The sequence below is a fragment of the Thunnus thynnus genome, chromosome 6 (assembly GCF_963924715.1).
Source record: "Thunnus thynnus chromosome 6, fThuThy2.1, whole genome shotgun sequence".
Taxonomy (NCBI): Eukaryota; Metazoa; Chordata; class Actinopteri; order Scombriformes; family Scombridae; genus Thunnus; species Thunnus thynnus.
The window spans coordinates 3,418,328-3,439,488 of record NC_089522.1 but is presented as its reverse complement, the minus strand read 5'-3'; the positions used below and the strand labels follow the sequence as shown (position 1 = coordinate 3,439,488).

General features: G+C 36.9%; 1 protein-coding gene and 1 long non-coding RNA gene across 3 annotated transcripts in view; both read left to right on the top strand.

The window, feature by feature from the left end:
* The window catches only part of ntsr1 (neurotensin receptor 1 (high affinity)), a 94,559-nt gene that overhangs the window by 30,931 nt on the left and 42,467 nt on the right, over positions 1-21,161 (top strand). The gene's annotated exons all lie outside the window — the stretch shown is intronic.
* Positions 1,722-8,997, top strand: LOC137184034 (uncharacterized). 2 transcript variants are annotated; one of them, XR_010928606.1, is made up of 5 exons: positions 1,722-2,429; positions 3,411-3,498; positions 7,715-7,884; positions 7,962-8,119; positions 8,212-8,997. It is a non-coding gene; the product is annotated as an uncharacterized lncRNA (long non-coding RNA). The 2 variants fall into 2 exon arrangements; XR_010928605.1 differs by having other exon boundaries at positions 1,724-2,429; positions 7,962-8,997.

Below are 21,161 nucleotides of genomic sequence, written 5' to 3'. Positions count from 1 at the left end.
TTGGTAACAGGTTGAGAGTTTAATCTGCCCTATTTTGAAGCACAGTGCTGCACAGTAAGTCACTAATCCCTCAAAATGAAGATTCTAGTGTCAGTGGTCCCAAATCACAACCTTCGATGCATTCGACTTTTGTCCCTCTTGGTGTTTGCAGAGGTCAAACCGTGACCTGTCAGTGAAGAGTTAACATCTGAGAAATTGTTCCACCACAGCACGGTTGCAGTGCTCCACTGATGATTACGAAAGTTGAATGACGTTTCTAGGCTTATTGGTTCTGAAGATATGACTAAAAAGTTGAAGTACTCAAGAGCAGGCTTCATTTGAGGCCTACCTGTAGACCTGATGGTTTTTGTAGATTAAAAAAATGGCAAAATTCACAGGTTTGACCTAGACACACCAAAATGGGACTGTGTCATCACCAACTGGTCTAGTTCAAGCCTGTAAAAAAAGAGCTCTAGGTTTTATAGTTTCCAAGCAATGATGACAAATGTCACCCTCTGACCCTTGTAGGGTTAGAGAATAATAATTTTATTTCTGGAATCTTCAGATTCAGTTTTTAGAACGTCACTTGACCAATCAATTGACTAATCAGAATCTATTACATACAGTGAACAAGGGTGAAAGTAGCTCCAATCAGGGAGGCTTGCTAAGATTCTCCTCCTGTTTGGAACACCTGGAAGGTCAGGAACCCAACCACACAAGATTAGGCCAGATTTGAAGCCTGACCTTGTTATTCAGAGACTCAAATACATTTTTTGGAATGGCTTCCAATGCTCTTCAATTGACATATAAGCCCCCTTCACACCTTGCATTAAAATGCAGATTGTATCTAGATATGATTTGACCTGATTACATTTACACCTGGTATTACTATGTGTCTCCAGTGTCCATACTGAGATCCGATTTAGATTTGATCACTCTGTCCAGCTCAAACAATGGCGTGTCACATCCTCCTCTTGTTTGTGCGAGGATGATGTGTGAATAAAAAAAAGACAGCAGCCATCTGTGAAGCTGCACTATTGTATGGGCTAAATTGACAACAGACACTTGGTCTCGTCTTGACACCATCCACGAGTGTCTTGAATAACCATAGCTTCTTGCAGCTTTCTTACTTGAAGCTTAGTTTGCTAACTGTCTGGACAATCCATCCTCAGTGCATCTTGGGTGCATTTAGAGGCCATAGAGAACAAAATTCTGTTATTGGAAGCGCTGTGACCTTTGACATCTGTATAGATTTAGTAACAGCTTGACTTCTGATTGGTTGAGAGATCAAGTGACTTCCAAATTGGAGATTCTGCTTCCAAGAGTTTGATTTCAGACTCAGTCACCCCCTAGTAAAAAAGCCAGTATTGCAACAGATTTGCCAATTTTCAACTATTTTGCGAAAACCGTAAAAGATTTTAATGTTGTGCCCATGGATTCTCAAAATATACATTCAGAGCTGTCCACACAACAATTTTCAGATTTTTGAATTTTTTTTTCTGAAAAAGATATGGCTTGGATAATTAGTTTTGGAAAAATTGGATTTTTTTTATTTTGTAAAAATAGAGCAATAAGTGATGCTGTACTATGCATGATTATAAGTAATTGTAAACTACATGGACTTTAAATAACTTGTTTATTAATACCTATGCAGTATTGACATATTCTCTGTGATGCAAAGGCCAGAATGTTGGTTTGACTAGAACAGTAGGAGTATATGTGACCCGCATGATTCAAAAACCCATCTGTAGACAGAATGGCTGGGTTTGTGTGTATCGAACCAGGCATAACCCAAATATGAGTTTATCTTCTTTACCGTAATATGGGATAGGGCACTAAATTGCAGATGGGATATTCAGGATTATAATCAAACTCATGCAAATGTACAACAACATTTGTTATCAGAATTCTCTGTTCTCAATTTAAAAAATACATTGACACAAAAGAAAATCTTATCCCATATGTTGCTTGCCTCTGTGGTAGGCCTTCAGTGTTTTTTTTTTTTTTTTTTTTTTTAAATCAACTAGCAGGTACATTGTAATTTTGTAAATTAGAAATTAAATTAGTCAAAAAATGACAGTTGCAACGTAAATAATTTGCTGTTGTTTGGGTTTGTTTGTTGTCAATGATTAATGATAATTAATTCATAATTTGCACTCCATTGTCTATACAATTTGTACTTTTACATGAATATTTATGGTGCCTATTCTTAAACTATAGCAAAGGACTCGAGTTATGACCATGGCCGGAAATACATGATGGACGGAGTCTGCCAACAAAATGTGTAACACTCAATTTGCAGGCAATCAGAGTTGCTCCTGCTGAATGCACACAGGTAACGCTATCACGCAAGAAGCACACGACAAGAACATGAAGCAGATAGCACGCCAGGACTATTCCAGCTCTATTCAGCCACTTTTCCAGAAGAGAGGAAGCAGCATGTTTGAAAGGTAACGTTAAAACCTTTTTTTCGAAGGATTCAAAACATTGAAAATGTCTAATGTCCTAGCTAAGGGTGTACATTTTGACCAAAACTGAAAAAATCTAAGTAATGTTAACATTACGTTAGCTAGGTAACACTAGCAGCTAAGTTTTTGCTAAACTTTGACATCGGGACATTTTTGCTGGAGATTTTGACCGTTATGTCAGGCATATTCATGCCTTTAAACCGGACAGTTTTATGACATCGGGACAATTTAGCTGGAGATTTTTACCGTTAGGTTGGGCATTTTCAGGCCCTTATACCAGACACTTTTTTTGTGACGTTGAGACATTTTAGCCAGAGATTTTGACTGTTATGTAGTGCATATTCATGACATTAAACGATACATCCTAAGCTTCACGTCTGGCATTTTTGTGTCATAAAACCAGACATTTTTACCGCATTTACTGTTTTAACCAAAAACCAAGATCTTTTCCTCATTTGAACGTGGAATTTGTGCCTAAATCTAACCAACTGCGTTAAATGATATGTGAAAAGGTTCAATGGCGTGCTATTTAGAGCTATGTAATGAGTGTCGTTGTGATGAATGCTGCCAAAGCTGTGTGTGAGGACGCTCTATTTCTGTATTCCCAATATATAACAATACACTATTATGCGAAATTCAGTTATTTAAATGTGATTATTATTTTGTTATTTGTTGTAGCCTACAGTTTATAGATGAATTTTAAAATGTATTTGACCTTTTTGAACTGTAATGATATAGCCTAAAGCAATTGTAAAATTAATAAACCCCATAGACTGAATTATAAATAGCTATTTTGTCAAGCAAGTGTTACTTATTCTGGAATTACCGTTACACATAAATGCAATAGAAGACGAATATATTATAAAATGTATGTATGTAAAATGTATTATTATTAAAATGTAAAATATGCATATACATATAAATAAATGTAAACTTGTGTCTCTTTTTTTCCCTTTGCTGCAGTACCAGAAATTGGAACGTGAGCAACCTAGAACTCCTGGAATTGACAGCAGTCAGAAGTCCTCAAGCTCAAGCATTAGGGAAGAGTGGGGTGAGTTGAGCCAGTTTTTACTTGAGGCGTCTTTAAAGTGAGGGCATGACAGTAATGTCTCCAACTAAAATATGTACATATATTTTAGGATGTGGTGCATCCTTTGGAATAATCACTTTATATCTAAAATAAACAGTTTTCAAAATATGGCTTTCCCAAAAAAAGTGGTCTCTTGGCTCAACTTACCCCTCATTGGGGGCAAGTTGAGCCTAGGGAGAGGATAAGTTGAACCACATGGGGGTAAATTGTGCCATTGATTATGTTGAAGTAAAACTGAACATTTTCACCTCATATAATCCTATATCAAAGCAAGACAAATTCAATACCAAGTTATACTTCTTAAAGGTTGTATTTAAAGGTGAAGTTTACAACTTTGAAGGCCAATTTTCTTAAAACAAGGCCTATTTAAAATTTTTAGAACAAAATCAAATTCAAAATGAAGAACAAAATCAACTGCAATTCTGCTCACAGGACCAGGCTACTCCTCAACATCCCACCTGCCAATGCTGCAGGGGAATATGAACTTCTGCTCCCTTCTAGATGAGATGTTCCACGTTTTTGCGGTCTGGGTAGTTTCTTGAGGACATCACTTCTAGGGATGAGTCCTTCATCATTCTCTTTGAATGTGAAGGTGGGCTTTCCATCCACAGAACTCCCACGACTTTATCTCAGAAACTTTGCACGGATGTCAGTGCCCTCAACCTTCTCCACCAATCCAATGTAATTACAGGATTTGTATTTACTCGCAAAGTTCACAACGATAAAGTCACCAGCAGACAGATTCTTGTCACCATCATTATCACTCAGGTCATCTTCTGAACTATCGTAGTCAGTGGTGTCGTTAAGTGAAATGTTTATGTCACTTTCTTCTGAGCTACTGTAGTCAACAGTTTTCTTCTTGGTTTTGATTTGTTTTGACCCTTTCAGAGCCTCTGTCTCCTTTTTTCAGTCTTTTTCTTCTCTTTTTCAGTCTTTATTTTCTCATTGTGTCATTGTGTGCCTTTTCCAGCTCCAGCTTTTCAGGTGTGTCCGTCAAGATTTTTGTTTTTACTTTCTTCCTTTTCATTCTAAGTTTGGTTGCTGTGGCTTTAGGGAAGGGAAGTATGTCTCCTGGAGACACATACCCCAAATGGGCAGGAGAATCAGTAGCATCACTTACAGATGAGTGTTCAGGATTCATGATTCTGTTTAATGGTTCAGGCAGAGTAGCAAGTGGCTCGTCTGGGTCTGGAACTGCTGATGAGCAATCAGAACAGAGATCATATAATGTGTTGTGGGTAACGTTAGTTTGCTTGTTGAAGTTACAGTGAGCTGTCTGGACTCACTCATTCATTCGTTTTCAATTGAGTGGTTGTTCAGTCACCTGTTGATGTTGTATGATTAGTGTGCAGGAGGTCTGGCTGCTTGCTTCTGACAGTTTCTTTAGTTTGTTTTAGGCTGAGCCGTATATTGAGTAATAAGCTTAAAGTAGCTAGAATAACAAGTGTTAACTAGTGGTGTAACTGATTGTAGTTGATCCGTGATCCGTACGGATCACCCCCCACGGTTCGGCAGGCATATGAACCACGGATTAATTGCAAAATTTAATGTCTCATTTAAGACAAAGTAAACAAACTGGTGTAAGTACAAGTCATGGACAGATAGCGCGTCGCTAACAGGAATTTTGAAGAGCAACGATCAAACCAGCATCTATAACGGGTCCGATGTGACATTTGAGTCATGCTTACCTGCTGTTTAATGTGCTGCAGCTGAGCAGCTTATTAGCTATCTAGCTGCTAACTGATGTTAGCGGTGAATGTTTGTCATCAAGTTTTGATGATGTGGACAGAGGCTGTTTCATTCACTGTTTAAAAGAGGAAGGTTTCATGCCTCATATTGCAATAACTGAGCATTGAATATTTTATATACTTTATTTTATTTAAACATTAGACATCTTAAATGTTGTTTTCATTTAAGACCATGGGCAAAAGTTCCTTGCTGTTTCTGGCTGTCAGTGTGTTATAGAATAAATGGAAAACAAAGTTTTATTTGTCTCCCCCCTTTTTTTTCGCTGATCTTAATAATGATCTGATCCGTGACTCAAATCCGTGATACAATACGAACCGTGAGTTTTGTGTTCATGTTAACACTAGGGGTGTTAACATGAACACAAAACTCACGGTTCAGCTTTGTAGACTAGGCCTATATTTTGTATATCATACATATAGATAAGGGTGTATAAGTCATGTATTTGATACATGCATTCATACTTTCTGATGTGAACCTACACTTTTAGATCTGTGAATGTTTTTAGTGTTCAATCTTTCTAGTATTCAGCACTGATCTGAACCTGTATCACATTATAAGCTTTGTGCTACTTTATATATTTCTGTATATTAAGAAAATACATAGGAAATGCATGCAAATCATGTGATATCTTGTCTGTTTTTGATGAGAACATAAATTTGTTGTCACAATAGAACAGTACTATAAATTTGAATTTCACTTTGTTGGTAAAATGACACATTTGTACCACTCCATGGCTAAAATGAGCACTTCTTTGTTTAGAGACATTATGTATATGCTAAATGTCTTTATAGAAGCAGCCTTTTTTTTCTGTTTTTGTTTTTGAAAGCAAATTGTTTTATTGGCATATAAAATTGCCCCCCACCCCTCAGATTTCATCAAGTTAACAACAGTCCTTAACAGTCCTTCCATGGATGTATAAAGAGTCCTTCAGGCTGTTACAATAAGCTAACTGTTGCGTTGGCTAACACAAGGAGCTATCTACTGCTGCTAGTCTGCCTTACAGTGGAGAGAATTGAAGATGAATTCTGGAAACTATCATTGGACCAACTCGATGTCAATATTGCATTCTGGTTGTTGATTGGTAAGGGAGGACAGCCTCCCTTGGAGCGTCATTTTACGTGTCATGGCCAATCACAGATTAGCATGAAAAAAAATGAAATACACTGAGTCCAATGTAAGAGATCCCGCCCTGCGGAGGTGAGCAGGCACCCGTCCTCCACTCCCCCACTCCACCTCCACCAATTTAAATTAAACATAGACTCATAACACTGTTATTTCACCATCTATTGTGTGTGTGTGTGAGGAGTTTTTTCAACAGTTTTTTAACAGTAACTACCCGGTTTGCTACTTCCTGTTTGGTGCTGGAGAGAGCGCACCTATTGGTTGTTGACAATGTTCATGTCATTGAACTTCACTATTTGCATGAACCAAGATTAAAGACTGATGATAATATTCAACATGTTTGATTTTATCAGAACGTCAACACATAAAAAGACTGACATAAGACAGCTTGGTCTGAGTTTTTTGACCACCTTACACTAAACGATCGAGATGACAGGAGCATGCCATAACTCTAGCAGAATGATTTTATTCAGACATTGGAAATTTGTCTCAGTCTGGACGTCGATCTGTTTGGATGGATTATGTATGTGCACCACCTGCACATACATAATAATTAGTGATGGAATAATAAATAATCCTTTCATTAATTATCAAAATCCTTTGCATGCCCTTAGTTTTCCTTGTTCAAGAGCTGATTTTTTCTTTTTTTTGGTTGAGTTTGTAAAAGAAGCAAGCGGTGATAAAAAATAAAAATAAAAAAAATAAGAAAGGTTTCAACCAGTGCTACTGTGACAGCTGAAACAGCAAGAGAGGGTCAGGAAGGGACAGCTGTAGCTAATCAGAAAGATGTAGGAGGCGGAGAACAGCAGTCAACATGCTGCTGTGGGAGAACCAGCCGGGGCAGAAGCAACAGGTGAAACTGACAGCAAACAGAGAGAGTACAGTAGAAGCATGGCAGGTCAGAAAAGCAGATTTCTCAGCAAAAGGGGCCTCATCTCTGTTCTTCTGTGCGTTGTAGACAGGACATCAGCAAGCAGCAATCACAGAAACACTGGATTTGATCCAAAGTGGCTTAATATGCCTCAATTTAAGACCTAGCTGTACCACACACAGCATGGTTAAGTTAATATCTCCCTATTTTTGTGCTATCATAAATGTTTTTATTTCTTCTTTCATTTTCACCTTTTTGTTATTATTATTATTATTATTGTTAGTAGTAGTAGTAGTATTTTTATTATTATGTGATCTTACTGTGGTACGTCATGTCCTATGTATATAATTTAAAGGGGAAAAAAAGAAAGAAAAAATACTCAAGTATATGTGTGGCTGTTTAACAAATTTGATAAATTATTGCTCTACTTTTTAGGGATATTTTGTTGACTGTGCAGGCACCACAAGCCCACACTTAAGAAAGGCCACACAAAGAGGGCTTTTGTTGGGTTTGGAGCGGTTATTTACAAAACGATGACCTGGAACAGCACGTCACCACAGAGCACCACCAGGACAGCATCAGATGCCAGACATCTCTTGCATCTGGTAGGTTTCAATTTCAACAGCAAATAATATAACTGGAGTATACTCAAATAATTTTCTAACCACTTTGTCATTTACAGGCATCTCAGTGATGGACACCTTTGAGCTTACTGTTGCTGTGGCACATGAGGCAATCATTGGTGGGTTCAGGTGCCTATTCTGGCTCATAAAAAATGAACTGGCCCACCACACACACTTCTCAAAGCGTCTAGGGTGTAACAGGAAATTGAAGGTAATGGTCACCTAGCCATCATTTAAGATTGGCTGAAGATTTTATTAAAGAGTGAATACAATTTACAAAGTCCTTTTTTTCCTTTTTCCAATGTCAAGATTGACCAGAGGAACAATTATAGATCTCATTGTATCATTGACGAAATGCTTGAGATCTTAACAGAAGTCATTGAGGAGCTAATTCTCATCGAGATTAAATCATCACAGGCAATTAGCCTGGAAAACAATGAGAGCACAGATGTCTCAACGTAGAGGCAACTATTTGCACGTCCAGTATGGGAACATTTATTTTCTTTGATATCAGAATCCCATAAATCCTAGGTCCTGTATGAACTGTAAATACTAAACACATGCCTATGCTCTCTCTCAGATACCTGGATAAAGAGGGACATGTTCCCATTATCCCCTTTTAAAATGGCTGTTAAGGAGCAAAGTGAATGCTCTGTTCAGGGCAGAAATTTGTTACCCCAAAACTTCATATTCATCTTTGTACCAGAACACATTGACACATTATATTTGCACCTAAGTAGTTCCCATGACACTGTTGAATGTATTGTCTTAATCATTGTGCACCCTTGATTAAGATCCAAAAGTTTTCAACAATTCTATTTTTGAAAAAAGTTTACGTGGTTTCTTTACTTGGAAACTTAATATAAATGAAGATTTTTATTTTTTGCACTATATTTCATTTCTTCAGCTCTGTTTCTCTTAACACAGAAAAATGTGTTTTGCATGCAGATCTGCCACTGTAACTGCAAATTGATTTCAGTTTACAGTTCTTCCTGGTGTATTTATTTTCTCATTCATTACATGTCTGAAATTGGTACCATTGATACTAGTAGCCTGCATTATGTCCGGTCAGTAGGTGAGGAAATATGAACTGTTTGGCAGTAAATCAATAAAGTATTTTGTTGAAGTCAAATCAAGTGAAACCTTATTTTTTCATACACAGGAAACACAATGTGCTTTACATAAAATGCAAACTATATGTGGTATTATTTAATCACCCACTCAGCCAGTTACCACCACAATTAAAATCTAATTCTGTGGGAAACAGGCAGGCTTTCTTTGGTGGTGACAACAACAAGTTTAGATAATAATTATGGGGGACAAAGTTGTGGTGACTTTACTAACTGTAGTTACCATGATCTGAACAGAAAACAGCAGGCCTGGAATGAGTTTACTTCAGACCTGAAAAACTGTGAACCTATCCTCTCATCTTCAAAAGTTGCAAATGAAACTTGATACTGCAGCTGTTCCAAGATAACGTGATAAACATGGATTTTTCATTCCCAAATGTGTCTCTGTGAGAATTCACTTCCTAAATTAAGGAGGAGGAAGGAGGAACCATTTCAGCCTGATCTATTTGAGATTTTAGCAAGTGCTGATACAGCTTTTACTTTTTATGTTCACTAAATTCAGAAATCATAAATGTCAGCATTTGGACTGTGCCACTTATATAATACAAACACATATGAATACAAAAGTACATTTTCTAACATTGAGATTGGAAAATCGAAAGGAAAATCAAATAATAAAAACATTTAGATGAAACTTAAATCACATCTGTATTGATGTTAAATATTTCAGACTTGGTCTATTTCGACAACTGACAACAAAATAAATTAATTTAGCATGCAATCACTAGTGTGTGTGTGCAGCATGTGCAGCACCCGGCTATCGCTATTTTCAGCTGATGAGCATTCATCAAATGTGCCATAAAAGACATGTTTTAATAATAAAATAAATGATAAAACCTTTATATAAGCAGGTGTAGTTAAAAGCTAACTCACTGCACTGAGAGATAGTCTTGAGAGTAATGTTATTTCTGAGTAAACATATTAACTAACATTAATGAACACATTAATTAAATAAGTTGTAACGCTACCGTACTTTAAGTCCATTGAGGCTATCAGACATTAAGTTTTCATTTTACATTCAAAATATAAATATGAAGGACTTACTTTTCACTCTTAATGAAATCCCATGATCCTGAAGAGCAGCTCCAATCTTAAAATCCACACGGCTGCGAGCACGGCAAATCCTCTTGATGTATTCATATGACATAGTTTACACCAATTTGTGTATAATATGGCAGGCAAATGTGTATAATTTGAAACAATTGTGTATATCTTGCAATACCAATCCCAACTACTGGGTGCACTGTTCGAAGTTCACACATACACATCCTGGTTTGTAAGGTCCATATCTGTAAAGGTCATTAGTATTAATAATGTTTTAAAGTATTATTATTCAATAATTATAACAATATAAATTCCTTGAATTATGAGACCATCAAAAATGGTGGAGGGTGAGGGAAGATGGCCGATGGTGTGAATTCTTGTGCAGTACTCTGTGCCAACTTTCCCTATCATGCCGCTAAACTGGGTGTAATCTGTGATCATCCAAGCATACACTAAAGTGGAATAATCTGTGGATGAATCTGTTGAAGATTTGGAGTCTTTTATCGATACATATTACTACAAAATGCCAAGTTAATGCAACAGCAAACATGGCAGGCAGCAGCTTAGCTCAAGCGAAATTGAAGACTCTCACATATCAGTGGACCTCCATGATGTACCTGAGTCTATAACAATGATGAAAGAGCAGCTGCGGAAGCTTGATCTAATGAAAAAGTTAACAGACGATGTTGAAGAGTTAAAGCAGTCGCTGGGTTTAACAATTCCCTGATTGAGGTCTTAAAGGAAGACAACGCATCGCTTAGGATCAAGGTTAACAGCCTCAAAAGTCTGATAGCAGAACTCCAAGAAAAAAATGTTAAAATGGCAAATGACATGCTATATGCAATGCAGAAGCATGAGAGACAATATAATAGTTCACAGGCTTCCTGAACAAACCAAAGAAACTTACCAGACAACAGAGTGGCTAGTCAAGTAATTTATGAACAACAGCCTGAAGATGGAGGTGCAAGAGGTGGAAGCTATTCGCTTCTCCAGAGTTCACCGTATCGGGCAGACAAAGGCTGGAAAACAGAGCTGTCGTTGTGTTGTGGCAAAGTTCACTGATATTTGCACTTGATATTGAAGAGAAGAAACATACAAATTTGTTCAACACATTTTCTGTTGCCTAATGAATAACACAAAGCTAAGAATTATATCTTGGAATGTGAATGGTGCTAACAATCAGGTTAAATGTGGTAAAATTTTAAAACATTTAAAAAGCTTTTCCCCAGATATTGTCATTTCTTACATTTTAAAAATGGAAATTTGCAACATCTAAAAAGAGAGTGGGTTGGGGAGGTAATTGGTGCTGGACAATCTTCAAAGTTAACAATATATCAAGACCCATCAGGAAGATATATTTTTATTAATGGTTCCTTAAAGTCAAACAGTATTACTTTCGTAAATATTTGATAAATGTGCCTAATGAAGATAGTCCATCATTCTTCAGTACAACTGACCGGAAATTATCAGATTTTTGTAGCTCAATAATAATTTCAGGAGGGGATCTAAATCTAACATTAAACCCACAAGTTGATAAAAGTGGGAAGATATGTCAACCGAAAAAATCTATATTTTCACTGCTGAAAGTAATGCAGACTTTCAGTCTCTTGGACATTTGGAGGACAATACATCATGATGTCAGAGATTACACTCTCTACTCAGACATCAAACCTACTCAAGAATCAACCTTTTCCTGATCTCCCAAGAAATTGTTAGAAATGTGACACAGAGTTTAATACATCCAATAGTTATCTCAGACCATAGTCCCATTCAGTCTGACTCTAATTTGCAATCAGCACCACTGCAAACTAAACAAAATAACTTTCTATTTGAGGATCCATAAATCAAAATCAAATAAGTGAATACATTCATACATTCATGGACATTAACAAAAACTCTCCACTCCACTGATATGTCAGGGAAGTCAGGAAAAAATGGAAAACAGCGTTGTGGCAAGACTGAAAAATGTGAATCGATTCTTGGAATTTCTGAATCGATTCTGAATCAGCAGAGATAGAATCGCGATTTTTATGTGAATCAATTTTTTTGCGCACCCCTATCGAATTATGCTAAATGTTTGCAGAATGAGTTAATGTCTCTTTATGAGAAATCATAAATGGTCTTTTAGGAGTAGAGTAGATGTTTACCTCTGTTAAATTTAACAATATGTTTATGGAGGTTTTCCTCCAACAGTAAGAAACAGTTGAAGACTTTATCTGATGATTTTAAACTACACTGAACAGAAAAAAATGTTGACTGTTACATACGTTTTGAATGCAGGACTTTTACTTTAATAAATATGACACTTAGCATCACAAACTGAACTGGCTGACAGGACAGTAATCCTTGTTTAGCGTAATGCTAACAACATACAAATACAATAGGAAATCCCATAGAAAAATGGCAAAGCTAGCAGTTAGTGTTGCACTATTTAACTAAAAACATTTAGTAGATGTGTACACAAAATGGTCCTCATGAACCCGTGATAACTTTTAAGATGAATCAAGAGCATTACCAAACAAACAAACAAAGGTGACAAAGGAGCCTTGAATTAAGACATGACGAACCTAATTTACAGTGCTAAGCTACAAGAAAGATAGATTTTTTTTCTATCAAGGGTGTTAATGCATACTGATGTCGCTGGTTACACAACTATATGTAAGACGTTGAAAACTTACCTGCAACTTCACTCCCCAACTTAACGTCGCCCACTCGAAAGTTAGCGGTCCAAATAGGAGTGTACCACCACCTGCAGACATTTGTATGTTGTTATTGGGTCACTCATGCAGTCGACCACCAATCAGTGACGCTCAAGTGAAGTTACAGCCTATGTGACCAATAGGACATTAATTTCCATTGCACGCTTTTTTTTTCTGAGCGAGCCTTTTGTTGAGCTCGATCTCCGCACCTGCTAACTTACTCCAGTCTGTTTGGCAGAATGAGGAGTAACACTGGGGTCCGAAAAACCGAGACATATTTTTGAAAAATCATGAGATCCTAGGAGTCATAAGTTTTCTTGGAGCTTTCTGTGATCCATGCTCAGGAGACTTAAATTACTTGTTTAAGATCATTTAGAGATCTCTTCTTTTATCAGTGTAAGACACAGATGAGTTATATGTGGTTGTTTCTGTTGATGTCACTATGAGAAAACTGAGATATTTTTGAGAAGAATCGTGAGATCCTAGGTGTCAGCTGAGCTTTCTTTGAGCTCTTTCTCTGATCTCATGGTCTCATGTTCAGGAGACTTAAATTAGACTTATTTAAGATGATTTAGAGATCTCTTGATCAGAGTAAGGCATAAAAAAGATTATATGTGGTTGTTTCTCCTGAGTTGAATTTGAGAAATAGGAAGTAGTCTCACCTTAGTCTTAAAAATAGCTTATTTGTGTCTAGGAGAAATGAAAGAAACAACTATGAGATCTCTTCTTGGATTTTGCTTTCCTATGGGCTTGGCCAAAATTCTTGCAGCCAGATTAGTTCAGGTAATCGGAAAACCGATACACACTGACCAAACTGGTTTCATGAAAAATCGACATTCATCTGACAACACAAGGAAAATATTCAGTATCATTCATTATGCAAAAAAGTGTTTGTGTATTGTATATCTCAGATGCTGAAAAAGCCTTTGACCAAATTGAATGGCCATTTCTGCTCAGTGCCCTGCAGAAATATATCTACTCAAAGCCCACAGCTTCAATAAGAACTAACAACATAATTTCAAAACGTTTCATTTTACATCGAGGAGCTAAACAAGGATGTCCAGCTTCAGGACTTTTATTCAATATAAACAGAGCACAAAAAGTAAGGAGTTTGTGTTTGGTAGATTATTTCTTTGTTGTAACAATGCTTCTTGTCAATAAATCTCATACTGTTGGAAAGCCTGTTTATTTCCCTTTTAAATGATGCCACATTTGTAAGGAACATGCATTTGTGGAATGAGCAGCAGAGCTGAGTATGTGGGTTGCTATGTTTATCATTGAAACATTAGCTGAGAAAATAAGATCTTAAAAAGTATATTAAAGGCATAAAAATTGGAAGTCAAATATATAAAATGTCACTATATTGTGATGACATCATCCTATATCTAACAGGTAGATTCCTCACTTTGTTATATCAGACAGGTTATCACTCTATGTGGCTTACTTTCAGGGTACAATGTACATTGGGGAAAATGTGAGTTACTGCTTTTAAACAAACATTACAGTATAACTACAAAATACAAAAATTAAATGGAAACCAACAGAGCGAACATATTTAAGATTAAGAGATATAAATCTCACATAAATATTTAATAAAATAGAGTCAAATATAGATTGATGGTCAAATCTTCCCATATCTCTGTGGGGTCATATGAACATAGTAAAGATGAATATTCTTCCTACTGTCAATTACATTCTGAGGATGTTACCTGTCATTATACAGAAAACCTGGTTTGAACATTTGCATAAAATAATCTCAACCTTTATATGGCATGGAAAAAAGGCATGATGTTCATACGTAAGGATGTCTAATTCGTACAATAAAGGTGGACCACAGCTACCCAACTTTTTTGGAATTGGAAATACATAAAATAAAATATGTTATAAAACTTAAACATTGACATGAAATGTCTATATTTTATGAAAATATTTCCAAAGGAAATCATGCAAAGCCCAATCGAAGCGTCATCTAACATCTTGAAATCATGTACAAAGATCATTGGAATTAACACAGCTACGTCAGTAAATCAACCACTATGGCAGAATTCAAATACAACAGTAAACAAAAAGGTCATAAAATGGAATAAATGGAAATACATCATTAAGTTTTGATGACAGTAAGTGTATAAAATGTGGTGCTGCTGAAGGAACTCTGCTCCATTTGTTGTGGGACTGCAATAAAATTAAAGATCTTTGGTATAACAAAGCAAGCAATGAACTACACTAATATAGTCATTCAACTTACACCACAATCATGTATATTGGGAAATTTGCATAACTTCAGTGGAGTATCTTCAAAGAATAAAAATATCTTTCTTTCATTATGTATGGTCACAAAAAAGTAATCACGAATAACTGAATTGCTTTAAATACACCAACTCAGAAAGAATGGACCACTGAAGCATTAGAAATGATTAAAGATATAATATGTGACAATTACGTTTTAAAATGTCTAAAAACAACTAGACCTATGTTATGTTTTGTTGAGTTGTGTACTTACATTATCTCAAATGTTTGCAACAATTTTCAAACCCAGAGAAATCTGTAATTTCAATGAAGGTAGTGGTCTGTTTCATTTGGTTGCCTGTCAATGGCGTCATACCCCTCTACCAAAGAGTATATGCACGCAAGATGCATGAGTTGGTGTTGTGTTTGTCCATTACAATTGCATCTACCAAAGAGTATACACCTACAAGATCATACATCGGTGTTGTGGCTGTTTGCCATAATGGCATCTACCAAAGATTATACACCTACAAGATAATACATTGGCCTTGTGGCTGTTTGCCACAGTGGCATCTACCAAAGAGTATATGCATAGAAGATAATACGTCGGCGTTGTGGTTGTTCGACAGAAATTGTTATAAATTGACTGGTGGTTTTTAACTCTATCTTTTAACCAGATGACGGATTTTAGTCATCGGATGTCTGGATCTTAAGTTATCAGAGAAACAAATTGAGCGAGGGTTAGCAGCAGCTTGGCTGGCAGCCCTTCCCGGAAGTCCGGTGCTCACCAAACATCGTTGGAGAAACATTTTTTTACATGAAACAGTTTTATTCAATATTTTTATGGTTTGAATCCCAGTGTACATTTGTTTTTGGAGAGGAGGAGACCTCTGTGGATAATTCGGCTCCCAGTAGAAACCTGCTGAATGTCTGGATCTTAAATTATTAGAGAAACAAGCTGATCAAACATTAGCAGCAGCTCAGCTAACAGCCTGGTGCCAGCTGAACAGCATCAGAGAAACACTGATTTTTATTCAGCGTTTTTACCTGTTTTAGTCACCAGGTCCGTTTTTTTTGGAGAAGAGGAGACCTCTGTTGATAATTCGGCTCCCGGTAAAAACATCCTGAACAATGAACACTGTAGTAATCCTTAACCGAAGAAGCTGGTTGTTTAACAATGAAGACAACAACTCCCATGATCCCATGCTACTTCACACCGTCAACACACTCCATCTTTTGTTATTGTTTTGATTCAGGACCCCTAGCAGCTGAAATTACATATTAAGGCATTTTAAGTTGGAAAAGGTAGCTTTCCGACTGCAAAACAATGAGACAGATTACGCTGGAATATGGTTGCCAGTGGAAAAGTACTTAATGTCAATTTTAAAAACAAGCACAGAAAAAAAACAAGACTACCATGTTTATTCTATTTTATTCACTTTATCTTATTTTATTTTGTTTTTGTTTTTTTGTTGTTTTTTTTTGTTTTGTTTTTTTTAATCTAGGCTAATGAATGTTGTTTTCTTTTTCTCTTAGTGCTGTTCTACAGTATCAACACTGCATGTTATTTGTGCTGTGAGACAAAAGTATACTAATATAGTTTATGACTGATATTGTTTGAGGGGTGCATTGGTATAGGGTTGTATTAGATTTGTAAGTTGATTTGGAGGGATTTAGAAATGATAGGACTTGTATGTTGATTTATTGTCAGAAATGTATATCTTTTGTCTTTTTGTTTGTATTTTGTGAGTCAATAACATATTTAAAAACAAAAACAAAAGAAAAAAGGTTGTAACCCCACCCGGTCTTGTAATACTGGTATGTAAGCCTGAAAATTGAAACTGACAAAACCATATAGGCCTACTCACACACACGCACGCACACACACATACACACACACACAGACACACACACACACACACACACTCATTCTAGCCATTTTCTCCAGAGCTGACAAATGCAGATCTCTTTATGGCATTTGGAGGCTTTGTGGTCCTCAATAGCTGCCAATTTTAAATTTTTGGTGCCCACAATAAAGCTATTTGTTTGTAATCGATTGGCAACCGATCAAAACCGTCGGTGACTGGCTATCTGAGTTTTTGCTGGTCAGATTTACACACTTGTGCCACACATGGCTGCACGATGGTTCACAGTAACGTCACAGTCACACACAAACTAAAACTAAATGCTATGAACTGCAGCAGAGACTCAACTGGTATTGTTACAGCACGTCGGCCACTGTGGCTGGTAGGTTTAGCCAATTCACCAGCCACATAACAAATTCCCATGCATTTGGCTGATGGCCAGGGCTAATTTCCATCCCTGGTATATGTGCATAGTGTTGTGTTCAGGGTCATCCAGGTTCTTAAGGTGGTGCTGGTATGGAAACAAAACAAAACAAGACAAGACTGTTGTGTTTCAATTTGTGGTTGTTCTTATGAGTAAACTAGGAGAAGGTCTGTTTTTATTTCCAATTACCTTTAATGGATATTCCAGGTGAGTGTTTTTGCTAGAAGGCAGAGAATGTAGGCAGCTAACACAGTTAGAAAAGCATTAGTCCTCTTTGTTTGTGAGCTGCAGCTTATACACCCCTTCACAGTCAAATCATTTTTCTTGTTGCAGGCTCTCTGGGTTTACACCAACATAATAAAATCTGAGCAGGGCATATTATGTCTTATCTGCTGCTGCGTAGATAACATATTATAATGCACTTTATACTTTGGGGCCCAGTGACCAGCATTTAAAGGATAAGGCTGGCGATTTTCTATATTTCTTTTATTGTCAACAAATCTCATGTGCTGAGTCAAACCAACAATGAATTGACTTACAAGTCTTGTGTGTGTATCCAAAGTCTGATATATTGTATTCCTCTGTCAATGTGCCACACTGACATGTTCCTTCATTATGAAGGGTCTAATGGGGACTAATAACAGCGTTCACGTTTTCAGTCACCAGAGACTACTTCTGTGTAAGGCAGATGCCACTGAACCTCTTGACTTTGTACTGAAGGTCTCTGAGAAATTTACACTGCACAATGTAGTACAAAGAGAAGAGGATTTGTGGGTTTGCTTGAAGTATGAAGTAAATCCACAAGTATTTTATGTCAAGGTAAACTTTGGTGAACATTGACACTTGATTTTGTGTTGCATTAAACTTTGGTAAATTTTGACATATAAGGGAATGGAGAACCGGAGAGTTCAAAACAGAGAAAGCTATCATAACATATTCGTGATTCACCATCTCCATTTTTATTTAACCCTCTGTGTCAAAGTATAAACTGCCCAAAAGAGATATGGTTTATAGACAGTTTTGAGACAAGAGTTGCTGGCACAAATGCATGTTACCAGGAGGTGCAGTTTTCTCTTTTCGTAGAGGCAAACTGTCTGCCCCCACCTCAGGCCTCTTCACCAAGCTAACACAGAGAGACAAAACTGATATCAACCCTCCATCAAACACCCAGTAGGACAACAAACAATTAACTCTCAAAACAGCCAGGATTAGTAACTGTAATGTAATTACTGAATTTCAATTTTTGACACTACTTGTTACTGTGTTACTGAAAAAAGTAATCATTATTGTATTGCATAGTGCCTTTCTGAAGAGCACTGGTGATTGACTAGCACCAGCATGTTTCCAGCTACAATAGTTCCTAAACTAGCCCTGCGAGTAGTCCCTATGTCACCAAGCTTCTAGTAACACTTCAAAACTTGATGTAAAATGAAATTAGAAATTTGATATAATAGGATGTCATATCCAAATGTATACATTAAATATACTATGCAAAGCATCTAAAGTTAAATCAGAAACTGTTAAAAACCCACCATAGTTTATTGTGGCCCTTCTAATCAAACACCAGCATGGTAGGTTTCTTTTATACAAATGAAATCAGGACAGCATGTAAACAATGCAAATGACCTTAAGACATCACAGAAGAACAAATGCACATGGCTGAGGTTGCTAGGTGACAGTTTAATGATGGCATACAGTGTTAGATAACAAAAGATCCCTACAACTGCAAGCTGTATGTTTGAGCCAGATGAGACTTAACAGCCTGAAGAGTCTGGAGGAGCTGATGGAAATACAGCATACTGCCTCGCCTTGTTTAACACATGTAATGAATGGTCGGTTTGTTTATTAAAGTGATAGTAAACAAATAAATTTGAGAAGTCTTCAAATAATAATGCACAAAACTAATTCAACACAGCAACCCACTGAAGTGCAAGGTCTGTATTTTGTGGTGAATGCATGTTTGAGGCAGAGACGGAGATGAAAACAAGCTGGCTACAACATTGTATAAAAGCAAAATATGTACAGTATTCTAGGTGTCTGGCTCATTTAATTGTAACAAAATACTAACAAAAGAAGTGTACCCTGTTTACCATGTATCAAATCCAATGTTGTATTAAGAGTAATATCCTTTTTTGTTGTCACTAGAGGCTTGGAATTTGTTTAGGTAATAATTCACTGCATACACACCAGGCATCTTGTTGGGCATCCAGTTGAACAAAACATTCCTCTTGTTTCACTGTTCAACAACACAGTTCCATTGACAGGTTGACATTTTCTCAAATCTAACTAATTAATGAAGCTGTCAATCAAATATTAAAGGGTATGTCCTGCTATCACCTTTTGATGTGGGTTGTAACCCTCTGCACCACTAGTGAGAGGCCAAACAAACTTACTTGGAGATTCAAAACTACTCAAATATCTTTGTAAGACATACAGGACAGTCAGTGGTCTGTGCAAATGGAAATGTTGCAAAAAACTGAGCTTCCTAACATATTTACTATGAAAGTGGGGAAGCAAGACTACACTAAACACAACCTGAGGGCATACAGGAGCCTGGACACCTATATAATATTTAACACCAAGAGCTAGGTGATAGGTCTTGAGTGCAAAGGCTGTGTGGTCGTCTCCAAGCACACCTGCTATTTTGGTTTATAGGTGCAGCGGTGCAAAGTGCCACAGGGTTGAGTGAAGCGGATTATAGATGGGTGGGTGTGGTGATTAATAAATACACTCTCAGCTAGTCACATCACTGCTCTGATAGCTCTGAGAGAGCTGAGCCAATCACAGTGAAGCATTATGATGATAGCAAATGGAAAGACATTTCAGTCACTTCAGGAAATCATATTGTTGTCTGGATGGTGCACAGCAGCAGATGGCAGATAGTGTGTTTTTTTAAACAGTAAATGAGTACAGTGATGATAGGCATAAATCATAAAAATGTTGGTGAAGCTGTTTAGGCCTATAATGAATGAATTCAACATTATTTTTACTGTATCTCACATCTCAAATGTTCACATCATATCATACTTGATATGACAGCAGTGTTTTCACCATAATACATTTAAAGAATAACACATGAAATGCCACTTTTTGCTTAAAAAAAGTTGGAAAAGACGTAATCATGCATTGGATTTATGAGCCCAGTTAATCCAGTGTCTCACAAAAAAGGGCAGAATACTAAATTATGACCAGTCTGCTGTATGTAGAGGTGTGTGTAGTTATACTGTAGCAGCCTGGTGTCCTTCACATGTAATTTAATGATGGTAAACACAGTGAACATAATGGTACTGCTCTCTGGCGCAGTACTTCATAAATGAGAGGCTGCAGATTTGCACTAAACTAAATACCAAAACACCACACAGACAGCCAATTCCAATTTCAAATTCAGAAATATACCGAACTCTGAGTGCTGCTTGAGCTGGTTGTTGCGCCACTACTAAAATAGGGCCTCTGGTCTTAAAGCAAGATCTGTCAGTGAAACCAAAATCACAAGGACTTCAGTCTAACAGAGAACTGTGAAAGGCAATCGAGACAGTCACTGAGCAGTCCAAAGGCAGTCTAAGGTATAATTTTATCTAAACATGTAACAGCTGACACAAAAAAACTACCTGTCCAAATTTTGCCACAAGGATTCCAACTGTCTCACTGAATTGCAGCGATCCATTTGCTTTTCTTTTATTTAAGTCTTCTGCTTTCTGTAAAAACTTCAGTCTACATTCTTTTTTAAATCTTTGTTGTACAGTGGATTACACAAATCACATTTTGTGTGTGTATATACGTTTTTTGTTTCTTCTTGTTTTCAAGAAGAAAGTTTGTGTCTGCCATTCAGAGGGGAGTGACTGTGGTGACCTCCACATATAGAGATGTCATA